We start from the raw sequence: 22,543 nt of genomic DNA on the forward strand, positions 1-22,543 counted from the left end.
CTCTTTCTCATTCACCCCTCACATCCAAGCCGTCACCAAAACCTGCCGGTCTCAGCTCCGCAACATTGCCAAGCTCCGCCCTTTCCTCTCCATCCAAACCGCTACCCTGCTCATTCAAGCTCTTATCCTATCCCGTCTGGACTACTGCACCAGCCTTCTCTCTGATCTCCCATCCTCGTGTCTCTCTCCACTTCAATCCATACTTCATGCTGCTGCCCGGATTATCTTTGTCCAGAAACGCTCTGGACATATTACTCCCCTCCTCAAAAACCTCCAATGGCTACCGATCAATCTGCGCATCAGGCAGAAACTCCTCACCCTGGGCTTCAAGGCTGTCCATCACCTCGCCCCCTCCTACCTCACCTCCCTTCTCTCCTTCTACTGCCCAGCCCGCACCCTCCGCTCCTCCACCACTAATCTCCTCACTGTACCTCGCTCTCGCCTGTCCCGCCGTCGACCCCCGGCCCACGTCATCCCCCGGGCCTGGAATGCCCTCCCTCTGCCCAGCCGCCAAGCTAGCTCTCTTCCTCCCTTCAAGGCCCTACTGAGAGCTCACCTCCTCCAGGAGGCCTTCCCATACTGAGCCCCTTCTTTCCTCTCCCCCTCGTCCCCCTCTCCATCCCCCCGTCTTACCTCCTTCCCTTCCCCACAGCACCTGTATATATGTATATATGGTTGTACATATTTATTACTCTATTTATTTATTTATTTATTTATTTATTTATTTATTTAACTTGTACATTTCTATTCTATTTATTTTATTTTGTTGGTATGTTTGGTTCTGTTCTCTGTCTCCCCCTTTTAGACTGTGAGCCCACTGCTGGGTAGGGACTGTCTCTATGTGTTGCCAATTTGTACTTCCCAAGCGCTTAGTACAGTGCTCTGCACATAGTAAGCGCTCAATAAATACGATTGATTGATTGGTAAATAAATAAATAGAGTAATAAATATGTACAAACATATATACATATATACAGGAGCTCACAGTCTTAATCCCATTTTACAGATGAGGTAACTGAGGCTCAGAGAAGTTAAGTGACTTGCCCAAAGTCACACAGCTGACAAGTGGCAGACCTGGGATTAGAACCCATGACCTCTGGCTCCCAAGCCCGTGCTCTTTCCACTGAGCCACACTGCTTCTCTAGATGTAAATTACCCTACATATTGGGTGTGTGTGTCAACTGGATTCTATATCAGAATCTGGGACAATGAAAATAACCATTATGCTTTTTATTTATCATTTTGAAAAATCGAATGAATTAATGCATTTTGTTATAGAAAAGTTCACGGCCAAGAGAAGGTGAGCACACCTTTTTACTGTTTCCATGGAAGTGGAGACGTTGGCACAAACAAGATTAACATGTCTTAAGAACCATCAGCTCTTGAGAGGCCTCACCTTGTTTTGGGTGATCTGATGTCTATTTCCATAGAAACTGAAGTGGAAAAGAAGGCAGCAGCTTCAGTGAGTCAGCCCAACGGGCTCATTTCAACTGCCACTTAAATTGTGAATGGAAAGGGCTATACTCCAGGTTTATCTCAGAAAATGTAGAAGCTGAAGAAGCCCCCTAAAGCCAGAAGCTTTAGTTTTAGGCTCCTTCCAGTTATCACCCCATCTCCCTCCTACCATTTCTTACCAAACTCCTTGAGTGAGTTTTCTACACCTGCTGCCTCCACTTTCTCTCCTCCAATTCTCTCTTCGACCCCCTCCAGTCTGGTTTTTGCCCCATTCACACCACAAAAACTGCCCTAAGGTCATCAGTGATCTCCTTCTTGCCAGGTCCAAGTGCTCTCATCCTAACCCGACTGGATTACTGCATCAGCCTCCTTTCTGATCTCCCATCCTCCTGTTTCTCCCCGCTTCAGTCTATACTTTACTCTGCTGCCCGAATTATCTTTGTACAGAAACGCTCTGGGCATGTCACTCCCCTCCTCAAAAATCTCCAGTGGTTGCCTGTCAACCTACGAATCAAGCATAATTCCTCACTCTTGGCTTCAAGGCTGTCCATCACCTCATCCCCTCCTACCACACCTCCCTTCTCTCCTTCTCCAGCCCAGCCCGCACACTCCGCTCCTCTGCCGCTGCTCACCTCCTCACTGTGCCTCGTTCTCGCCTGTCCCGCCGTCGACCCCCAGCCCACGTCCTCGCCCTAGCCTGGAATGCCTTCCCTCCACACAACCGCCATCTCTTCCTCCTTTCAAAGCCCTACTGAGAGCTCACCTCCTCCAGGAGGCCTTCCCAGATAGAGCCCCCTTTTACCTCTTCTCCTCCCCTCCCCATCGCCCCTCCTCTGCCTTCCCCCCTTCCCCTCTCCACAGCCCTTGTATATATTTCTACATATTTATACTTTATTTTACTTGTCCATATTAACTACTCTATTTTATTCATGATGTGCATATAGCTATAATTCTATTTATTCTGACAGTTTTGACACCTGTCTACTTGTTTTGTTGTCTGTCTCCCCCTTCTAGACTGTGAGCCCGCTGTTGGGTAGGGACTGTCTCTATATGTTGCCAACTTGGACTTCCCAAGCACACAGTAAGCGCTCAATAAATACGATTGATTCATTGATTGATTGAGCCGGTTGTTGGGTAGGGACCGTCTCTATATGTTGCGACTTGTACTTCCAAAGCGCTTAGTACAGTGCTCTGCACACAGTAAGCGCTCAATAAATACGACTGACTGAATGAATGAATGAATCCCTCAGCTACCTTCCGCATTGTCGACCACCCTCTTCTCCTTGAAACAATACCTAACTATGGCTTCACTGACACTGTCCTCTCCTGGTTCTCTTCCTACCTCTCATTCTCAGTCTCTTTCACAGGCTCCTCCTCTGCCTCCCATCCTCCAACTGTGAAAGCTCCCGAAGGCTCATTTCTCGGTCCCCTTCTATTCTTCATCTCCTCCCACGGCTTCAACTACCATCACTAGGTGGATGATTCCCAAATCTACCTCTCCTGGGCTGACCTCTCTCTTTCTCTGCAGTCTCACATTTTCTCCTGCCTTCAGGTCATCTCTATTTGGATGTACTGCTGACACCTCAAATTTAATATATTCAAAACAGGGCTTCTCATCTTCTCACCAAACCCTGTTCTCCTCTGACTTTCTCATCATGGTAGACAACACAATGATCCTTCCTGTTGCAGCAGCCTGTAATGTCATCTCTCTCATTCAACCCACATATACAATCTGTCGCCAAATCCTGTCTCTTTCAACCTTTATGACATCACTAAATTCTCCACCTCTTCTCCGTCCAAACTGCTACCATAATGAGCCAAGCACTTATATCCCAGCTTGACTACTGCATCACTTGACTTTCCCTGCCTTCTTTCTCTCCCCAGTCCCAGGTCTTATTTCACTCTGCTGCCCAGATTGTTTTTCTAATACAACCATTCAGTCCAAATCTCCCCACTCCTCCAAAATCTCCAATTGTTGCCCATCCACCTCCATGTCAGACAGCTTCAAAGCACTCAACTGGCTCACACCCCTCCTTGCTGATTAGAGAAGCAGCGTGGCTCAGTGGAAAGAGCCCGGGCTTGGGAGTCAGAGGCCATGGGTTCCAATTTTGGCTCCGCCAATTGTCAGCTGTGTGACTTTGGGCAAGTCACTTAACTTCTCTGTGCCTCAATTCCCTCATCTGTAAAATGGGGATTAAGACTGTGAGCCCCATGTGGGACAACCTGATCACCTTGTATCCTCCCCAGCGCGTAGAACAGTGCTTTGCATATAGTGAGCGCTTAACAAATGCCATTATTATTATTATTACTACAACCTAGCCCGCACACTTTTCTCCTCCAATATCAACCTACTCACTGTACCCTGATCTTCTCAATTTCAGTCTATAGATCTTCTCTATCGAACAATTAACTGAAAGGCTGGGAAGTACAGCATGAAGATTTCCTTTATTTCTATTTCAGTCTATTTTAGTATTTACTAAGTGCTTGGGAGAGAACAATACAACAATATAACAAACACATTCCCTGCCCACATTGAGCTTATCGCTGGCCTCTTGCCCACATCTTCCCTCTGACCTGGAACTCCCTCCCCCTTCATAACAAGCGCTTAGTACAGTGCTCTGCACATAGTAAGCGCTCAATAAATACGACTGATGATAACTAACAGACCTCCACTACCCCCACCTTCAAAGCCCTACTAAAATGGCATCTCCTCCAAGAGGCCTTCCCTGACCAAAGCTTTATTTCCCTCATTCCCTCTCCCTCCAGCACTGCCTATGCACTTGGATCTGTACCCTTTAAACACTTGATATTCACCTTACCCTCAGCCCCACAACACTTATATACATATCCATAATTTCTTTTAAAGTCTGTCTCCTCTTCTAGACTGTGAACTCCTGGTGGGCAGGGAATGTGCCTACCAAATCTGTTATACTGTATTTTCCCAAATGCTAATACAGTGGTCTGCACACAGTAAGAGCCCGATAAGTACCAGTGATTGATTTTAAAACTTGATTTTTAAATGAGTTAGTTTGCCAACACACAGAGCGATCATCCTTCGCTAATGGGGCAAAATCCAAACGAGGAGATGGATCCCGTGCCATAGCTTGCCAGTCAACGGTTCAGGGCACCTATGACAGACCTGACCCTGATTTCTTCCACCTAGAAACCAGTGCACCCACACCAAGAGCAGGCAATGATCATCAACTGTTAGGTTGGAGGGTAGGCGGAGAAGCGGGGGGGGGGGCGGGTGGGAGAGAGAGAGCGAATGAATCCATGCAAGAAGAGGGACTCAACAGACAATCCTGACTGCATTGAGTTCTCCGATATGCAGCCTTACGATCAATGGTTTGATTCACTCCATAAGCCAGTTCCTCCAAGAGGGCCAAAATCCGTGAACAAGACACTCAGTCAGGTTCCTCAGCCATCCCTTAGAACTAGTAACTAGATCCTCGACTAGTCGATCCTCGACTTGGTGTCATCCTCGACTCCGCTCTCTCATTCACCCCTCATATCCAAGCCGTCACCAAAACCTGCCGGTCTCAGCTCCGCAACATTGCCAAGATCCGCCCTTTCCTCTCCATCCAAACCGCTCCCCTGCTCATTCAAGCTCTCATCCTATCCCGTCTGGACTACTGCATCAGCCTTCTCTCTGATCTCCCATCCTCGTGTCTCTCCCCACTTCAATCCATACTTCATGCTGCTGCCCGGATTGTCTTTGTCCAGAAACGCTCTGGGCATGTTACTCCCCTCCTCAAAAATCTCCAGTGGCTACCAATGAATCTGCGCATCAGGCAGAAACTCCTCACCCTCGACTTCGAGGCTGTCCATCCCCTCGCCCCCTCCTACCTCCCCTCTCTTCTCTCCTTCTTCAGCCCAGCCCACACCCTCCGCTCCTCTGCCGCTAATCTCCTCACCGGGCCTCGTTCTCGCCGGTCCCGCCGTCGACCCCCGGCCCACATCCTCCCCCTGGCCTGGAATGCCCTCCCTCTGCCCATCCGCCAAGCTAGCTCTCTTCCTCCCTTCAAGGCCCTACTGAGAGCTCACCTACTCCAGGAGGCTTTCCCAGACTGAGCCCCTTCCTTCCTCTCCCCCTCGGCCCCCTCTCCATCCCCCCGCCTTACCTCCTTCCCTTCCCCACAGCACCTGTATATATGTTTGTACATATTTATTACTCTATTTATTTATTTATCTTACTTGTACATATCTATTCTATTTATTTTATTTTGTCAGTATGTTAGGTTTTGTTCTCTGTCTCCCCCCTCTAGACTGTGAGCCCACTGTTGGGTAGGGACTGTCTCTGTATGTTGCCAACTTGTACTTCCCAAGCGCTTAGTACAGTGCTCTGCACACAGTAAGCACTCAATAAATACGATTGATTGATTGATTGATTGATTGATTGATTGATCCTCTGAATATATCACTTATAACTGTTTTGGAAATGAACCAAGGTAAACCTGGATGCTTTCCAAGTCACACCTATCGAACAATTAACTGAAGAGTTGGGAAGTTACAATATGAAGATTTTCTTTATATAGCATGCCCCTGCCACCCGCACATAAAAACCAGCTTTGTCCTCGTCTCATAATGAAAAGCAATTACTTTTCTGGGCCCCAAAGTAGAGAAGTTTCAACTCTAGATAGGGTGAGTCAACGGAAGAACTAATTCTCTAACAAAGGCCAAGGTGAACTGTGTGAGATGGGTGTATAATTTTACCACAATTTCCTTTGGCAGAAACCCTCTGCTTCTCTTCTATAATCAGCTACCAGGGGAGATTGGTGGCTGCCTGCCCTGTGAAATTATAATATACCCTCCAGCAAGGCTGTTCTTTGGCTCCAATGGCATCTCCCAATTAAGCACCTGTTTCACTGAATTTCTAAATTGCCTAATCACCCTAGGCTGAAACATGGCTCACAAAATGCTGATCCAGAAACAAATTTTATTTCTGCACCATTCATTCATTCATTCAATCGTATTTATTGAGCGATTACTATGTGCAGAGCACTGTACTAAGCACTTGGGAAGTACAAGTCGGCAACACATAGAGATGGTCTCTACCCAACAATGGGCTCACAGTCTAGAAATGAAAATCAAACTAATCGAAGAGAAAATTTGGGCAAAATAAAAAGCTGAGGAGTGTGTCACCTTTTCTAGGAATGGAAAGCTAGATCTTTGGGGTTTGGGAAGAACCGTAGAAGAGCTTTCCAACTTGAGGTTATGGGTTTGAACGTAGCACAAGAAGGGACTGGTTAAAAGACATTAAATGGAGATCTATTTTATTATAAATAATAATAATAAATAATAGTATTTGTTAAGCACTGGGGTAGATACCCTTGCACATAACAATAATAATAATGGTACTTAAGCGCTTACCATGTGCCAAGCACTGTTCTTAGCACTGGAGTAGACTCAAGTCAATCAGGTTGGACACAGTGCTTGTCCCACATGAAGCTCACACTTATGGAGCCCACACTCTTAACCCCCATTTTTACAAATGAGGTAACTGAAGCTCAGAGAAGTTAAGTTCATTCAATAGTAATAAAAATGATGGCATTTGTTAAGCGCTTACTATGTGCAAGGCACTGTTCTAAACACTGGGGAGGATACAAGGTGATCAGGTTGTCCCACATGGGGCTCAAAGTCTTAATCCCCATTTTATAGATGAGGGAACTGAGGCACAGAGAAGTTAAGTGGCTTGCCCAAAGTTACAAGCAGTGGAGCCGGGATTAGAACCCATGACCTCTGAGTCCAAAGCCCATGCTCCTTCCACTGAGCCACACTGAGCGCTTACTGTGTGGAGAACTGTACTAAGCATTGTACAGTGAGCAGATTAGCATTTAGAGGAGCAAAATGTGCGAATTGGGTGGAAGTAGGAGAGTAGTGAGGTGAGGTAGGAGGGGGCAAGGTGACTGAATGCTTTAAAGCTGATGATAAGGACTTTCTGTTTAATGCGGAGGTGGATGGGCAACCACTGGAGTTTCCTGAGGAGTGGGGAAACTCATCCTGAACATTTTTCTAGAAAAATGATCCAGGCAGCAGAATGAAGTATGGATAGGAGTTGGAAGAGAGAGGAGGCTGGCAGGTCAGCAAGGAGGCTGATAAAGTAATCAAGGCGGGAGAGGATACGCGATTGTGTTAATGTTGTAGCAGTTTGGATCTGGAAGAAAGGGTGGATTTTAGCAATGTTCGAAAGGTGAAACTGACAGGATTTAGTGATGGACTGAATATGTGAGTTGAATGAGGGAGAGGAATCAAGAATAATGTCAAGGTTACAGGCTTGTGAGACAGGAAAGATGGTGGTGCCATTTACAGTGATGGGAAAGTTGGGGAGGACAGGGATTGGGAGGGAAGATAAGGAGTTCTATTTTGGATGTGTTTAGTTTGAGGTGACAGGAGGACACCCAAGTAGGGATGTCTTGAAGGCAAGATAAAATGGGAGGCTGCAGAGAGGGAGAGAGGGCAGTTGAGGGAACTGAGGACTGGAGATGTAGATTTGGGTGTCATCTGCATAGTGGTGGTAGTTGAAGCTGGGGGTGGGGACGGGGGGCAGTGAGTTCTCCAAAGGAGTTGGTGTAGATGGAGAATAGAGGGAAACTGAGAACTGAGTCTTGAGGGATCCCCACAGCTAGGGGTTTGGGAGGCAGGGATTTGGGAGACAAAATCTCTAGTGGCTGCTTGTCAACCTACGAATCAAGCAAAAACTCCTCACTCTCGGCTTCAAGGCTGTCCATCCCCTCGCCCCCTCCTACTTCACCTCCCTTCTCTCCTTCTCCAGCCCAGCCCGCACCCACCACTCCTCTGCCGCCGCTAACCTCCTCACTGGGCCTCATTCCTGCCTGTCCCGCCGTCGACCCCCAGCCCAGATCCTTTCCCTGGCCTGGCATGCCCTCCCTCCACACATCCACCAAGCTAGCTCTCTTCCTCCCTTCAAAGCCCTACTGAGAGCTCACCTCCTCCAGGAGGCCTTCCCACACTGAGCCCCCTTTTTCCTCTCCTCCTCCCCATCCCCCCAGGCCCTACCTCCTTCCCCTCACCACAGCACTTGTATATATTTGTACAGATTTATTACTCCATTTATTTTACTTGTACATATTTACTATTCTATTTATTTTGTTAATGATGTGCATATAGCTATAATTCTACGTGTTCTGACGATTTTGACACCTGTCTACATGTTTTGTTTTGTTGTCTGTCTCCCCCTTCTAGACTGTGAGCCCGTTGTTGGGTGGGGACCGTCTCTCTATAATAATAATAATAATGTTGGCATTTGTTAAGCGCTTACTATGTGCAAAGCACTGTTCTAAGCGCTGGGGTAGTTACAAGGTAATCAGGTTGTCCCACATGGGGCTCACAGTCTTCATCCCCATTTTACAGATGAGGGAACTGAGGCCCAGAGAAGTAAAGTGACTTGCCTGAAGTCACACAGCTGACAAGTAGCGGAGCCGGAATTGGAACCCATGACCTCTGACTCCAAAGCCCGGGCTCTTTCCACTGAGCCACGCTGCTTCCTATATGCCGCCGACTTGTACTTCCCAAGCGCTTAGTACAGTGTTCTGCACACAGTAAGCGCTCAATAAATACGATACGATAAATACAACTGAATGAATGAATGAATCTTACCTCCTTCCCTTCCCCACAGCACCTGTATATATGTATATATGTTTGTACATATTTATTACTCTATTTATTTTACTTGTACATATCTATTCTATTTATTTTATTTTGTTAGTATGTTTGGTTTTGTTCTCTGTCTCCCCCTTTTAGACTGTGAGCCCACTGTTGGGTAAGGGACCGTCTCTATATGTTGCCAACTTGTACTTCCCAAGCGCTTAGTACAGTGCTCTGCACACAGTAAGCGCTCAATAAATACGATTGATTGATTGATTGACTCCAGAGCCCGGGCTCTTTCCACTGAGCCACGCTGCTTCCTATATGTTGCCAACTTGTACTCCCCAAGCGCTTAGTACAGTGCTCTGCACACAGTAAGCTCTCAATAAATACGATACGATAAATACGATTGAATGAATGAATGAGGAAGAGAGAACTAAATCTTGAGGGACCCCCACAGCTACGGATTTGGGAGGCAGAAGAGCCCGGGAAGGAGACTGAGAATGAATGGGCAGAAAGATAAGAGGAGAAGCAGGAGGACAGTGTCCGTGAAGCCAAGGTTGGATAATGTTTTCTGAAGAAGGTGGTGGTCGAAAATTTCGAAAATTTCGAAAAGGCAAATTTCGAAAAGTCGAAAAAGGCAGCTGAGAGGTCGAGAAGGATGGAGTAGAGGCCGTTGGATTTGGCAAGAAGAAGATCATTGGTGACCTTTGAGAGGGCAGTTTCTGTGGAGTGAAGGGGACGGAAGCCAGTTTGGAGAGGGTCAAGCAGAGAACTGGAGGAGAGGAATTTGAGACAGCGGGTGTAATAATAATAATAATAACAACAATAATAATAATAATAATAATGGTATTTGTTAAGCGCTTACTATGTGCAAAGCACTGTTCTAAGCGCTGGCGCTGGGTGTAGACAACTTGCTCAAGGAATTTGGAGAGGACACTGACCCCCCATTTCCCAAGCAGTGTAAACTTCATCAGTTTCAGCTCCTCCCCACCGCCCAGAGCCCTGGGGATCTATGAAATATAAGGGGACCTGCTAAAAGCTAGTCTCATCCAGGCCTCACGAAAGTCAGACCCTGGTTCTGACTCACAGGCTCCTTTTCAAGAAGCAACATTCCTTAACCCACATCAACCCCGGATTCTTTTCTTTGGTCAAGCTGCTGTCTTTGTAGAGGGGGATCAAAGAGTCCTTTGTTCCTTTTCAATTCCTTGTGCCTTTTCAAAAGACCAATCAATTGGCTTCAAGGCAAACATTCCCCCCCTCAACAAAGAAGATTTCAATCTGAAGGTGAGTGTGAGTTGTTGGCGTTTGCGTGTCTATTGCCATGTGAAAGTTAAAAGTCTAGCTATTTTCCTCCTTAGGGATTTTACAAGGAATGAGAACAACCTAGAGGTATTTCGTAGATTTGATCCTGGGAGAGAGAAACACAAGTTTAGCAGGTCCACTGTGACTCCCCTGGGGCTGTGTAGGTGCAGGCCCTTGCCCCTCTCTCTTATTTGCCCCTTTCCTTTTCTCTCCCATATGTCTCCCATATGAGTGTTTGTTCTGTGCAGAGCAATGTGCTGAGCACTTGGGAGAGCACGGAAGAGTAAGCAGACGCAATCCCAGCCCTCAAGGAGTTTCCATTCAAGCTGGGGAGTCAGACATGAAAATAAATTATCAGTGGGGGAAGCAACTGAGTTTAAAGAAACCAATCAATCAATCAATCGCATTTATTGAGCGCTTACTGTGTGCAGAGCACTGTACTAAGCGCTTGGGAAGTCCAAGTTGGCAACATATAGAGACAGTCCCTACCCAACAGTGGGCTCACAGTCTAAAAGGGGGAGACAGAGAACAAAACCAAACGTACTGACAAAATAAAATAAATAGAATAGATATGTACAAGTAAAATAAATAAATAAATAGAGTAATAAATATGGACAAACATATATACATATATACAGGTGCTGTGGGGAAGGGAAGGAGGTAAGATGGGGCGATGGAGAGGGGGGCGAGGGGGAGAGGAAGGAAGGGGCTCAGTCTGGGAGAAAGAAATGTACGTAAGTGCTGGGGAGTACGGAGAGGGTACATATTTCCTGGAGGAGATGTGATTTTGGTAGGGCCTTTGAAGATGGAGAGAGTAGTGGTTTCCCAGGTATTTATTCAATCGTATTTATTGAGCGCTTAAAGTATGCAGAGCACTGTACTAGTACAGTACTGTATTTAGAGAAGCAGCGTGGCCCAGTGGAAAGAGCACGGGCTTTGGAGTCAGAGGTCATGGGTTCAAATCCCGGCTCCGCCAACTGTCAGCTGTGTGACTTTGGGCAAGTCACTTAACTGCTCTGTGCCTCAGTTCCCTCATCTGTAAAATGGGGATTAAGACTGTGAGCCCCCTGTGGGACAACCTGATCACCCTGTAACCTCCGCAGTGCTTAGAACAGTGCTTTGCACATAGTAAGTGCTTAATAAATGCCATAATGATAATAATAATCATTATTATTACTAAGCACTTGATAGGAAGAGGAGAGAGTTCCAGGAAGGAGAGGGGGCATGACTCGCTCCCTCCGCTCTACCCTCCCCCTCCCCACCCCACAGCACTTATGTATATATGTACATATCTATAATTCTATTTATTTATATTGATGCTATTGATGCCTGATCACTTGTTTTGACTGTGAGCTGTTGCGGGCAGAGATTGTCTCTGTTGCTGAATTGTACTTTATAAGTGCTTAGTACAGTGCTGTGCACAGTAAGTGCTCAATAAATATGACAATGAATAAATGAGCAAGAGGTCGACAACAAGGTAAATGAGAGTGAAGTAGAGTAGGTGGTAAGAGAAGTGCCTTGTGGGGGCTGGACTGGAGAAGGAGGACCAAGGATAAATTGCGGGGGAGAGAGCTGATTGAGTGCCTTAAACCCATTTGTTTAAGAGTTACCATTTGATGTGGAGAAGCACCGTGGCTCAGTGGAAAGAGCCGGGGCTTTGGAGTCAGAGGTCATAGGTTCAAATCCCAGCTCTGCCACTTGTCAGCTGTGTGACTTTGGGCAAGTCACTTAACTTCTCTGGGCCTCAGTCACCTCATCTGTAAAATGAGGATTAAAATTGTGAGCCCCCCGTGGGACAACCTGATCACCTTGTAACCTCCCCAGCTCTTAGAACAGTGCTTTGCACATAGTAAGCGCTTAATAAATGTCATCATTATTATTATTATAATTCGTGGAGACGGATTTTTAAGGACTGGAAATGCGCTGATCTTTTTTTGTAGAAACACGATTCCCAGTGCTTTGCACATAGTAAGCGCTTAATAAATGCCATTATTATTATTATATGTGGAGACGGATTTTTGAGGACTGGAAAGATATGCGCTGATCTTTTTTGTGGAAAAACGATTCAAGCAGCAGCGTGAAGTTGTATTCTCCTAAGCACTTAGTACAATGTTCTGCACATAGTAAGTGCTCAATATATACCATTGATTGATTGACTGGAGAGGGAAAGACTTCTGGAAGCAAGGAAGTCAGGGAGGAGACCGATGCAGTGGTCGAGACGGGATATGATGAATGCTTGGACCAGTGTGGGGCCATTTGGAAGGAGAAGAAGGGACAGATTCGGGAGATGCTGTGAAAATAGAAATTTTACCAGTGTTCCGGGAGGCCAATGGGCACCTTTCAGGCCAGCTATGGAATAACAGCAGCAAGATACGTGACCAGAGCCTCTACACATCCAGGGTCGGCCAGCCGGTCAGCTCTGAAATTGCTACTACGTTAACCCAAGCATTCATTCTCTCCCGTCTTGATCAGCCCCTTTGCTGACCTCCCAACCTCCGGTCTGTTCCCATTCCAATCCATACTTTGCTCTGCTGCTCGCATCGTTTTTCTACAAAAATGTACGGGCCACATTTCCCCACTCCTCAAGAACTTCTAGTGGCTGCCCATCTGCCTTTGCATCCAACAGAAAGTCCTCACTATTGGCTTTAAAGCAGTCAATCATCTTGCCCCTTCCCACCTCAATCAATCAATCAATTGTATTTATTGAGCGCTTACTGTGTGCAGAGCACTGTACTAAGCACTTGGGAAGTACAAGTTGGCAACACATAGGGACAGTCCCTACCCAACAGTGGGCTCACAGTCTAAAAGGGGGAGACAGAGAACAAAACCAACCATACTAACAAAATAAAATAAATAGAATAGATATGTACAAGTAAAATAAATAAATAAATAGAGTAATAAATATGTACAAACATATATACATATATACAGGAGCTGTGGGGAAGGGAAGGAGGTAAGATGAGGGGGATGGAGAGGGGTCGAGGGGGAGAGGAAGGAAGGGGCTCAGTCTGGGAAGGCCTCCTGGAGGAGGTGAGCTCTCAGCACGGCCTTGAAGGGAGGAAGAGAGCTAGCTTGGCGGATGGGCAGAGGGAGGGCATTCCAGGCCCGGGGGAGGACGTGGGCCGGGGGTCAATGGCGGGACAGGCGAGAGCGAGGTACAGTGAGGAGATTAGTGGCAGAGGAGCGGAGGGTGCGGGCTGGGCTGGAGAAGGAGAAGGAGTTTCTGCCTGATGCGCAGAATGATTGGTAGCCACTGGAGATTTTTGAGGAGGGGAGTAACATGCCCAGAGCGTTTCTGGACAAACACAATCCGGGCAGCAGCATGAAGCATGGATTGAAGTGCGGAGAGACACGAGGACGGGAGATCAGAGCGAAGGCTGATGCAGTAGTCCAGACGGGATAGGATGAGAGCTTGAACGAGCAGGGTAGCGGTTTGGATGGAGAGGAAAGGGCGGATCTTGGCAATGTTGCGGAGCTGAGACCGGCAGGTTTTGGTGACGGCTTGGATGTGAGGGGTGAATGTGGGAGCGGAGTCGAGGATGACACCAAGGTTGCGGGCTTGTGAGACGGGAAGGATGGTAGTGCCGTCAACAGAGATGGGAAAGTCAGGGAGAGGGCAGGGTTTGGGAGGGAAGACAAGGAGTTCAGTCTTGGACATGTTGAGTTTGAGGTGGCGGGCGGACATCCAGATGGAGATGTCCTGAAGGCAGGAGGAGATGCGAGCTTGGAGGGAGGGGGAGAGAACAGGGGCAGAGATGGAGATCTGGGTGTCATCAGCGTAGAGATGATAGTTGAAGCCGTGGGAGCGAATGAGGTCACCAAGGGAGTGCGTGTAGACCGAGAACAGAAGGGGACCAAGCACTGAACCTTGGGGAACCCGCACAGTAAGGGGATGGGAGGGGGAGGAGGAGCCCGCAAAAGAGACTGAGAATGAACTACCGGAGAGATAAGAACTCACTACTCTCCTACTACAACTCAGCCCGCATACTTCACTTCTCTAATGCTAACCTTCTCAATGAACCTCAATCATGTCTATCTCACCACCCATCTCTCGTCCACATCCTGCCTCTGGCCTGGAACGCCCTCCCTCCTCATTCATATCTGACAATTATTCTCTCCCACGTCAAAGCCTTATTGAAGGCACCTCTCCTCCAAGACTCCAGACTAAGCCCTCTTTTCCTTTTTCTCACTCCCTTCTGTGTCGCCCTGACTTGCTCCCTTTATTCATCCCCGCTCCCAGCCCCATAGCACTTATGTACATGTCTGTAATTTATTTATATATTTATTATATTAATGTCTGATTCTCCCTCTAGACTGTAAGCTCATTGTGGGCAGGGAATGTGTCTGTTATACTGTACGCTCCCAAGAGCTTAGTACAGTGCTCTGCACACAGTAAGTGCTCAATAAATACGACTGACTGACTCTCCAAGCTTCACGCATAACGACATCAAAACAAAAATCTCTCAAGGAAAGAGTTCTTGCACACTATCATCAAGAAGCAGAGGAATCGGTATCATCTAAAGAAAGGGGGAGTCAGAGGACGTGGGTTCTAATTCTGGCTCCGCCACTTGCCTGCTGTGTGACCTTGGGCAAGCCGCTTAATTCTCTGTGCCTCAGCTACCACATCTGTAAAATGGGGATTAAGACTGTGAACCCCACATGAGACAACCTGATTACCTTGTATCTATCCCAGCGCTTAGAACAGTGCTTGGCACATAGTAAGTGCTTAACAAATACCATAATAATAATAGTAATTATTATTACTTAGCATGCACAATTCTTTCATGGACTGGGAACAAAAGGGAGGATTTGGGGAAGCATTTGGGAGTTTGGATTTCTTTAGGTATAAAAGGCAAAAGCTTTTGCTACCAAGGTGTGTGACAACCACATTATGCTGGGACGGTGCACCCTATCATAAGGGACCAGTGGTTCGCTTTACTAAAGATCTGAAGCAGTGTGGCCTAGTGGATAGAGCAATCAATCAATCAATCGCATTTATTGAGCGCTTACTGTGTGCAGAGCACTGTACTAAGCGCTTGGGAAGTACAAGTTGGCAACATATAGAGACAGTCCCTACCCAACAGTGGGCTCACAGTCTAAAAGGGGGAGACAGAGAACAAAACCAAACATACTAACAAAATAAAATAAATAGAAAGGATATGTACAAGTAAAATAAATAAATAAATAAATAGAGCAATAAATATGTACAAACATATATACATATATACAGGTGCTGTGGGGAAGGGAAGGCGGTAAGATGAGGGGGATGGAGAGGGGGACGGAAGTCTGAAGGATCTGGCTTTTAATCCCTGACTTCACTTCTCTGTTCCTCAGAGAATGGGGATTGAGACTGTGAGCCCCATGTGGGACAATGGCTGTGTCCACCCTGATTAGGTTGTATCTACACCAATCAATCAATCGCATTTATTGAGCGCTTACTGTGTGCAGAGCACTGTACTAAGCGCTTGGAAAGTACAAGTTGGCAACATAGAGAGACAGTCCCTACCCAACAGTGGGCTCACAGTCTAAAAGGGGGAGACAGAGAACAAAACCAAACATACTAACAAAATAAAGTAAATAGAAAGGATATGTACAAGTAAAATAAATAAATAAATAAATAAATTGAGCAATAAATATGTACAAGCATATATACATATATACAGGTGCTGTGGGGAAGGGAAGGAGGTAAGATGTGGGGGATGGAGAGGGGGACGGAAGTCTGAAGGATCTGGCTTTTAATCCCTGACTTCACTTCTCTGTTCCTCAGAGAATGGGGATTGAGACTGTGAGCCCCATGTGGGACAATGGCTGTGTCCACCCTGATTAGGTTGTATCTACACCAATCAATCGTGTTTATTGAGCGCTTACTGTGTGCAGAGCACTGTACTAAGCGCTTGGAAAGTACAAGTTGGCAACATATAGAGACAGTCCCTACCCAACAGTGGGCTCACAGTCTAAAAGGGGCTCACAGTCTAAAAGCACACCAGTGCTTAGTAGAGTGCCTATAGTAAGTGCTTAACAAATACCATTAAAAAAAAAAAGGTCGTGATGCTAGTATATGGTCCCTTTGGTAATGGTTACCTACTGGGATAATCCTGTCACCCTAATGGCTCCGTGTTTGGTACTTAGTAAGCAATCAATAAATCCCACTGACTGAAGGGTAACAACCACCACCAGGATTTGGTGACTAATTAAATATGTGGGTTGAAAGTGAGAGATGAATTCATTCAATTGTATTTACTGAGCACTTACTGTGTGTACAGTGCTCTGCACATAGTAAGCGCTCAATAAATACGATTGATGATGTACAGCACTGTACTAAGTGCTGGAAGAGTACAGTACAACAATAAACAGACACATTCCCTGCCCACAACAGGGAATCAACGCCAAGGTTGCCGGCTTGCGAGATGAGAAGGTTGGTAGTATTATTGAGGCTGACGGTTTTGGTGAAGTCCTGAAGATGAGGCGTTAAGTTCATTCATTCATTCATTCAGTCGTATTTATTGAGCACTTACTGTGTGCAAAGCTCTGTACTGGCCCTTGGGAGAGTGAGTTCTGGACATGATGGCTTTACGGGGTCTGCGGGACATCCAACTAGAGATGTAGTGAAGGCAGGAGAAAATGGTGGTTGCAGAGAAGAGGGAGGTGAGGTAATTTGGGTGTCATCTGATTAGAGATGGTGATTGAAGCCATGGAGACCTATGAGCCTCCCCAGAGGAGTGGGTGTAGACGGAGAATGGAAGGGAACCCGGCACTGAGAGCGTGGGCTTGGGAGTCAGAGGTCATGGGTTCGAATCTCCTCTCTGCCACCTGTCAGCTGTGTGACTTTGGGCAAGTGCCTCAGTTACTTCATCTGTAAAATGAGCCCTAGGTGGGACACCTGATTAGCTTGTATCTACCCCGTGCTTAGAACAGTGCTTGGTACATAGTAAGCGCTTAACAAATACCATTTTTATTACTGAGGGGCCCCCACAGTTTAGGAAGCGGGAGGAAAAGAAGGATGCAGCGAAGGAGACTGAAAAGGGGCAGCCAGAGAACAGGAGGAGAACTAGAAGAGGACAGTGTCAGAGGAACTAGTGTTCCCTGGAGAAGGGGGTGGTCCACAGTGTTATAACCTGCCTCCCTCTCTTCCTTTCTTTCCCAATACTTCTCTCTCTTCTTCCATTCCCAAGCTTCCCACTTTTCCTCGTCTCCTTCACCTTGTTTGCTCTTTCTCTCTCTCCAACCTCGCTGGGCCATCCCTCTTTTACTAGCCCCATCCCCTTTTGACCCCACTGGTCACTCTGCCCAAAGTGGCTAGTATTTCGGCCAGGTATGCAGTTCAAGAGGGAGGAGACTGTAATAGACTGAAAGGGTAGGGAAACATGTTTACTAATTGTATTGGACCCTCCTAAGTACTTAGTACTATTTATCGATTGAAGACCCACTGAATGCAGTACATGCACTAAGTACAAAACAAATACGTAACAAGTTCCCCACCAAACGGGAGATGGGCGTAAACATTTTTCTGAATAATCAAAACAAATAAATGAATGAACCTATAAACATAAAGTAAAATCCAGGATTGAGCGGTCTTGGGATAGAGGCAGAGTGATTTTGGGGACGGCTGTATGTTTTGCAACAAATATACCGGCGTACCCCTGGTTCCAAATGACCACAGTATACAAAATCTGGAGATATGTCAGGCACTAGTTGCTGAAATAAAGGATCCACAAGCCTCACTTGACATTACGTCCAATTATTCATTCATTCATTTAGTCGTATTTATTGAGCGCTTACTGTGTGCAGAGCACTGTACTAAGCGCTTGGGAAGTACAAGTTGGCAACATAGAGAGAAGGTCCCTACCCAACAGTGGGGCTCAGTCTGGGGAGGCTTACAAGGATTACGAGGAGATACAAGGGTATCTCCCCCAGCGCTTAGAACAGTGCTTTGCACATAGTAAGTGCTTAATAAATGCTATTATTATTATTATTATTAATATTAATATAACGGTATCTCCCCCAGCGCTTAGAACAGTGCTTTGCACACAGAAAGCGCTTAATAAATGCTATTATTATTATTATTATTATTAATGGTATCTCCCCCAGCGCTTAGAACAGTGCTTTGCACATAGTAAGCGCTTAATAAATGCCATTATTATTATTATTATTATAACGGTATCTCCAGCGCTTAGAACAGTGCTTTGCACATAGTAAGCGCTTAATAAATGTTATTATTATTATTATTATTTATACAAGGGTATCTCCCCCAAGTGTTATTATTATTAATACAAGGTTATCTCCCCCAGCGCTTAGAACAGTAATTTGCACATAGTAAGCGCTTAATAAATGCTATTATTATTATTATTAATAATACAAAGGCAGCGTGGCTTAGTGGAATAGAAAGACAGTTCCCTCTCTGCTCCCCCAACAGCCTCCTCTGCGCTTTCAAATCAGGAACTTGGAAGCCGGGTTTTCTGCTTCACCATCATCATCATCAATTGTATATATTGAGCGCTTACTGTGTGCAGAGCACTGTACTGAGCGCTTGGGAAGTACAAGTTGGCAACATATAGAGACAGTCCCTACCAGCAGCTGAGGAGGAAGGAAGCCCAAATGGGGTGGGAATGGAAGGGCCAGAGATCTCTTCTCTCTGGCCCCGATTCTGTGCTGCTTGTGGCCTAAATGCGAGAAACCTGTTCAGCTGCTCTGTCCCCTCTAGCCCTTACCCTATTTCCCATTTACTAATTGCAGTTTCTCAACTTGGTGGGGAATTTCCTTCTGATCCCTTCACGGAAATGTTCCTGGGTAAAGAAAAGGGTGACCATTAAGGGCAGCGGTTAGGCGCGGCTTAGTGGATAGGGCATGGGCTTGGGAGTTGGAAGGACCTGGGTTCTAATCCCATCTCCGCTACATGTCTGCTATGTGACCTTGGGCAAGTCAAATAACTTCTCTGGGCCTCAGTTACCTCATCTGTAAAATGGGGATAAGGAGTGTGAGCCCCATGCGGGACAGGAACTGTGTCCAATATGATTAATTTGTATTTACTCCAGTGCTCAGATCAGTGCTGGGTATATAATGAGTGTTTAACAAGTACTATTATTATTATCCTTATTATTATTGTTACTAAGTGCTTGCCCAGGAATTGTTATCTGCTCTCAGCTTTAGTCCCCTCAGGCACTGGGCCTAAAGCAATACAATCAATCAATCGCATTTATTGAGCGCTTACTGTGTGCAGAGCACTGTGCTAAGCGCTTGGGAAGTACAAGTTGGCAACATATAGAGACAACACTTGACAGGCAGCTAATGGACAGGTGGGAATATGCGAGAGGGCAAGAGGGAACCCGGGCCCACCTGGGATCCCGTAACATTTTCCTGTCCCCTTTGACGATGCTCAATCAATCAATCGTATTTATTGAGCGCTTACTATGTGCAGAGCACTGTACTAAGCGCTTGACATGATGATGATGGTATTTGTTAAGCGTTTACTATGTGCCAGCACTGTTCTAAGTGCTGGGGTAGATACAAGGTAATCAGGTTGTCCTGCGTGGGGCTCATGGTCTCAATCCCCATTTGACATTTGAGGTAACTGAGGCCCAGAGAAGTGAAGTGACTTGCCCAAGACAAGTGGCAGAGGCAGGATTAGAACCCACGACCTGTGACTCCCAAGCCCGGGCTCTTGCCACTAGGCCGTGCTGCTTCTCACTGTCCCCTTTCTGCCGGAAGCAGCAATGATGGTACTTGGCTTTGCGGGAGCCGGACCGGTCCCTGGTTAAATGACATCATCATCATCATCATCATCAATCGTATTTATTGAGTGCTTACTATGTGCAGAGCACTGTACTAAGTGCTTGGGAAGTACAAATTGGCAACATATAGAGACAGTCCCTACCCAACAGTGGGCTCACAGTCTAAAATGACATCCTGGGTTGCGGGGGAGAGTAGAAGGGGGTTGGGGAGAAGAAGCCCGGGCTCTTTCCGCTGAGCCACGCTGCTTCTCTACTTGTACTTCCCAAGCGCTTAGTACAGTGCACTGCACACAGTAAGCGCTCAATAAATACGATTGAATGAATGAATGAATGAATGAATGGAGGGGGCCATATCTGAGTTGCACATGGATCAGGAAAGTCCCTACGAATAGTCGAGGGGTTGGAAGAAGGGGAGGAGAGCAATCAATCAATCAATTGTATTTATTGAGCAGTTACTTTGTGCAGAGCACTGTACTAAGCACTTGGGAAGTACAAGTTGGCAACATATAGAGACAGTCCCTACCCAACAGTGGGCTCACATTCTAGAAGGGGGAGACAGGCAACAAAACAAAATGTATTAACAAAATAAAATATACAGGATAAATATATACAAATAAATAGAGTAATGAATACATATACCTATATATATGAAGTCCAAGTTGGCAACAGCGAGGAGCAGGGTCATTTTTAATTACCGAAGCGCTCGGTTGTCATTCATTCATTCATTCATTCAATCATATTTATTGAGCGCTTACTGTGTGCAGAGCACTGTACTAAGCGCTTAAGCACTGTACTAAGCGCTTGTCATGTTGGGGTTGACTCTGGAACAGGAAACTAACACACTATTCGGGTTTTCTGCTTCACCAGTAGCTGAGGAGGAAGGAAGCCCAAATGGGATGGGGATGCAAGGGCCAGAGATACCTTCTCTCTGGCCCAGATTCTGTGCTGCTTGTGGCCTAAATGTGAGAAACCTGTTCAGCTGCTCTGTCCCCTGTAGCCCTTTCCTTATTTCCCATTCACTAACTGCAGTCACTCAACTTGGTGGGGAATTTCCTCATGATCCCCTTACGGAAATGCTCCCGGGTAAAGAAAACAGTGACGGGGAGCTAAAATTAAGGGCAGAGGTGAGAAGCGGCATGGTTTCGTGGATAGAATACAGGCTTGGGAGTAAAAGGGACCTGGGTTCGCAGTGTATGCACATTTTCAAGGACCATATTAAATATTCATTCATTCGATCATATTTATTGAACACTTACTGTGTGCAGAGCGCTGTACTAAGTGCTTAATATGAATCCTGGGGCACACCTGTATGTATAGCAGTTCTGTTCTTGAAAATGATGCCATGGGTAGTGAAATTCACTAGCGAGTGCACATGTGATAAAATTAATATACAATACTAATTGTTATATATAAGTATACAATATCAACCATCAGTTAATTTGCTAATCGATTATATCATATAATTACATACAATTAATTAGCATTATATATTAATTTTACTGCATATATATATAACCAGCATATTAACATACAATAAAACATGATCTACAATTCAGCGCTTAATAAATGCCATAAAAAATTTAGCAAATTAGTAGCTAATTTTTAAAACATCAGCCCGAAACAAGGCTTGTGGTGGTTTCACTCCAGGCGGGTAGGGACCATCTCTATATGTTGCCAACTTGTACTTCCCAAGCGCTTAGTACAGTGCTCTGCACACAGTAAGCGCTCAATAAATACGATTGAGTGAGTGAGTGCGCTCTACTTAGTTGCTTCCCCAAACTCCAGCTGGATGCTAAACATAATAATAATGACGGTATCTGTTAAGTGCTTACTATTTGCCAAGTACTATACTAAGCGCTGGGACAGGGAGAGGATAATTGCGTCCCACAGAGTAAGACAGAGGGAGAGCAGCACAACAGTCAGTCAATCAGTCAGACATTCGCGTTTACTGAGCTCTCACTAAGGGCAGAGAATTGTATTAATCAATCAATCAATCATATTTATTGAGCGCTTACTGTGTGCAGAGCACTGTACTAAGTGCTTGGGAAGTACAAGTTGGCAACCTATAGAGACGGTCCCTACCCAACAGTGGGCTCACAGTCTAGAAGGGGCAGAAGGCAGAGAGATCAGCAAGAAGCCAGATGCAGCAGTCAAGTAGCTGAGGAGGGATAGGTTAAATGCTTGGATCAGTGTAGTAGCAGTTTAGATGGAGAGAAAAGGGCAGATTTTAATGATGTTGTGAAGATTGAACCGACAGTATTTGGTAACAGATTGAATGTGTGGGTTGAATGAGAGACGAGTTGAGGAAAGGCCACGTTACAAGCTTTTGAGAAAGGGAGGGTGGTGATGTCATCTGTGTTCGTGGGAAATCAGGGGGAGGACAGGGTTTGGGTGGGAAGATCGGGAGCTCTGTTTTGGATGTGTGTAGTTCGGGGTATCAGTTGGACAGC

General features: G+C 46.0%; 1 protein-coding gene across 2 annotated transcripts in view; it reads right to left on the reverse strand.

Moving 5' to 3' along the window:
* ARMC9 (armadillo repeat containing 9) overlaps positions 1-22,543 on the reverse strand; it is a 260,953-nt gene that overhangs the window by 63,777 nt on the left and 174,633 nt on the right. The window lies entirely within an intron of this gene.

This window comes from Tachyglossus aculeatus, chromosome 1 (assembly GCF_015852505.1).
Source record: "Tachyglossus aculeatus isolate mTacAcu1 chromosome 1, mTacAcu1.pri, whole genome shotgun sequence".
NCBI classification, from domain to species: domain Eukaryota; kingdom Metazoa; phylum Chordata; class Mammalia; order Monotremata; family Tachyglossidae; genus Tachyglossus; species Tachyglossus aculeatus.